Here is a 4,349-nt window from a genome sequence, read left to right on the forward strand (position 1 = left end):
ACGTCATGACGTCATGACGTGGTGACGTCGTGACAAGGCGTCGGCTATTGGCGAGTTTCGATCATGTGACGAAAGAGGCCTTTCGATTTGCCGCGCACACCACAGAAAGAGCGCATTTGGAAGAGGAACATCCTTTTGGCTTCACACGACATTTACAAAAGAGGAAATGAGAGGAAAGAACGGAAGGTTTTGAGGTTCCGGTGTAGAATGGGGGGAGAGGGCCCGATTCGATTGTCACAAACGCAGTTTTCTCATTTCGCTACTTTCACCAACCCCTGTTGAAATTTTAAACCCGTGAAACTGTTTTAATATTTCGCTGTGTCCGAACATCTTTCCACCTATCACCGAAACCGCTCAACGGATAAAACAAGACCGGAAGTCTAGAAGCTTGTAGAATATTATAAAGCACAAACACACATGATTAGCTTTTTTAACTGTTGCTGATGTTGTTTATAACATTATACACAAAGAAATTTGGAGGAATCCCGACATCCGTGAGGTAAGTTTTACTTTCAGAACTGAGGGAAGATCTACTGTAATCTATATACCCCACACGGGTTGAGTACGTACCGTTTTGATGGAAGAGTCGTAACGTCTGTGCTTTCGATATTTGATGGTCATCTTAATATAATTCACCAAATGTCCGTCTGTCTGTCCGTCCGTTCCCAGGTACCGCAAAAACGGCTGAACCGATCGCAACAAAAGTTTGGGTGGGTAATCCTGGGACCCCCAGGAGGAAAATAGGCTAAATTGTTTTTCCAATTTTCCAACATTCCAGTTTTTCCAAACACGATGGAATAATATTTACCGATATGAACAGTGATGTGGCTTTTATTGAAATTCTAAAAATACTGTTTAGATTTTGATGATTTGCGTGTGATATGATTTAACGGATGTTTATATAAATCGTTCAGAATTTTAAAAAAAACCCTTCAACTTCTGATATTTTGCCTTTTCATTTAGGCCTCCCAATTGAAGCCCCGCCCGTAGTCTGGGTACCGTTACTAGTTCTAACAATGAGTTTTTTTGTGTTTCACACCGAATGAAAAACGCCGTAATGACATCAGACGTGATCACATCACCCTGTCATGTGATCAGATCCTCAGCTCTGATTGGTTTGAGGATACATTCTCACAGAAGGACGAACACTGTTACAGACGGCTTTGCCCGATGGGCTACGCCGTAAAAATAAACAACATGGCTCATTGTAAAGAATTCCACATGGGGAATAAGATATGTGAATGATGATGTCATCGGTGCCTTCATTATGATGTCATAATTCGACAAGTACAACCCTTGATCTGATCGGTATGGATTTTTTTCCGCTGCAACCGCTGGTCCGATTGATACGAAATTTTTACCATCGGAACACCTCTGCCTGTAGAATTTTTAGTGATCATTATGACGTCATCGGTTACGTGGTACAGGCGCCATCTTGGAAAAACTGAAAATTTTTGCACCTCTGTATATCCGAAACCGCTCCATGGAAAATATTGAAATGTGGCTCATTGTAAATAACTCCACATGGGGAAAAGCCAAAGAAGTGTTGATAACGATGACGTCATTGGTGCCTTAATTATGACATCATAATTCGACAGGGACAACGCTTAGTCTGATCAGTTTCAAATTGATTGAGCGTGATCTACGGAACAATTATATTATAGAATATAAACTTCTCATGCCATCACTCACATAGTCTGGCAGCCATATTTGATCAAATTTTTATTAAAAACTTTCAAAAACAGTAGAGTCGTCTCGCACCAAGTTTACTGCACAGGGTAAGTATTCTATGAAAACCATCTGATTCTAAAGTATAATTCAAAAGGGTGATTCTAAAGGGTAATTCTAAAGGGTAATACCTAAAGGGTAATTCTGAAGGGTAATACCTAAAGGGTAATTCTGAAGGGTAATACCTAAAGGGTAATTCTGAAGGGTAATACCTAAAGGGTAATTCTGAAGGGTAATACCTAAAGGGTAATTCTGAAGGGTAATACCTAAAGGGTAATTCTGAAGGGTAATACCTAAAGGGTAATTCTAAAGGGTAATACCTAAAGGGTAATTCTAAAGGGTAATACCTAAAGGGTAATTCTGAAGGGTAATACCTAAAGGGTAATTCTGAAGGGTAATACCTAAAGGGTAATTCTAAAGGGTAATTCTGAAGGGTAATACCTAAAGGGTAATTCTGAAGGGTAATACCTAAAGGGTAATTCTAAAGGGTAATACCTAAAGGGTAATTCTGAAGGGTAATACCTAAAGGGTAATTCTGAAGGGTAATACCTAAAGGGTAATTCTAAAGGGTAATACCGAAAGGGTAATTCTGAAGGGTAATTCTAAAGGGTAATTCTAAAGGGTAATTCTAAAGGGTAATTCTAATGGGTAATTCTAAAGGGTAATTCAAAAGGGTAATTCCAAAGGGTAATTCTAAAGGGTAATTCTAAAGGGTAATTCTAAAAGATGATTCTAAATGGTAATTCTAAAGGGTAATTCTAAAGGGTAATTCTAAAGGGTAATTCTAAAGGGTGATTCTAAAGGGTGATTCTTAAGGGTGATTCTAAAGGGTTATTCTAAAGGGTAATTCTAAAGGGTGATTCTAAATGGTAATTCTAAAGGGTAATTCTAAAGGGTGATTCTAATGGGTAATTCTAAAGGGTGATTCTAATGGGTAATTCTAAAGGGTAATTCTAAAGGGTAATTCTAAAAGATGATTCTAAATGGTAATTCTAAAGGGTAATTCTAAAGGGTAATTCTAAAGGGTAATTCTAAAGGGTGATTCTAAAGGGTGATTCTTAAGGGTGATTCTAAAGGGTTATTCTAAAGGGTAATTCTAAAGGGTGATTCTAAATGGTAATTCTAAAGGGTAATTCTAAAGGGTGATTCTAATGGGTAATTCTAAAGGGTAATTCTAAATGGTAATTCTAAAGGGTGATTCTCAAGGGTAATTCTAAAGGGTGATTCTAATGGGTAATTCTAAAGGGTAATTCTAAATGGTAATTCCAAAGGGTGATTCTCAAGGGTAATTCTAAAGGGTGATTCTAATGGGTAATTCTAAAGGGTAATTCTAAATGGTAATTCTAAATGGTAATTCTAAATGGTAATTCTAAAGGGTGATTCTCAAGGGTAATTCTAAAGGGTGATTCTAATGGGTAATTCTAAAGGGTAATTCTAAATGGTAATTCTAAATGGTAATTCTAAAGGGTGATTCTAAATGGTAATTCTAAAGGGTAATTCTAAGTTCTAATGAGTAATTCGAATATTGGACGTTGCATGCAAGTTGGATGTTGTTTGTCAGTGGGAAGTGTGGAAGTGTAAAATTTATGAAGCAAGTAATTTCTATGAGCTACAACCTGCTCACCTCGTGTGCAAGTTTTTTTTTGTGATTTCCATGCAGAAGTTGAGATTTCCTTCAGTCGGCGCATTATCTCTGACACTCTGACCAAATTCGTTTGCTCGAGAAAAGTAAAACTCTTCGTGGAGGCAATGGTAGACCACATATTGTCATGGCAAAATCATTTTTATGACTGAGGGTAATATGATTACAAATAGGGTGTTTTCTTTGGAAATAAAGTAATGTTAGATCGAATATGTCTTACTGAAGTTCCATTAGCAAATTGAAGCAAAATATATTGTTTTCTTGGAAAATAATTAAATAATACAGCTGGTTCCACGATGTCTGACTCAGCTGCCTGAAGTAATTAGCATTCACTGAATTGCTTTACAAATCCCATTGTGTTTGGTAAAACTAGTGAATAATCGACTCAGTACGAGGTCGAAGCTAACATTGTTTTGATAAGTAAATGCAAAATACCTGGTAATTATTTTGCAGAGTTGGACAAAGAGTTCCCCGATACAATAGAAGTGGATGAGTTACTCTGCGCTGGCCGATGGGGGATGGGCCCAGTGCACTTTTTCTACTTCCACTTACAAGTTAATCGAAATGATAGTTTTATGGAATTGTCAACGTTCTCAGTAAATCTTTCAAAAGAACGATAAATTAAACACTGAATCAAATAAAACTTATAGCTTATTAGTGTTTGATAAAAGTTAGTCTAAAGTGTAAAATCCTATAAACTTATTCCAAATATCCGCCACGTACATGCAGTCTGGTAGGCTAGCTATCTCTGGCTCTCTGATCCAATATCTTCTCAGTAAAAATATTTTGTAAGGCAACATACAGTATATAGGTTTATACCTCTTATATATGATTTTGACTTATGAGGGAAAAGATGAGTTTGCAGGTTGACAAAGGATGTGGTTGTCATAGCTACTGAGTGACCTATTGATTAAATAAGGACTTTCTTATTTAATTGCATGCCTGTTTTGAAGTTTTAACATGACATTAAAACTCATGT

The sequence above is a fragment of the Myxine glutinosa genome, chromosome 14 (genome assembly GCF_964187855.1).
Source record: "Myxine glutinosa chromosome 14, kmMyxGlut1.1, whole genome shotgun sequence".
Classification (NCBI taxonomy): domain Eukaryota; kingdom Metazoa; phylum Chordata; class Myxini; order Myxiniformes; family Myxinidae; genus Myxine; species Myxine glutinosa.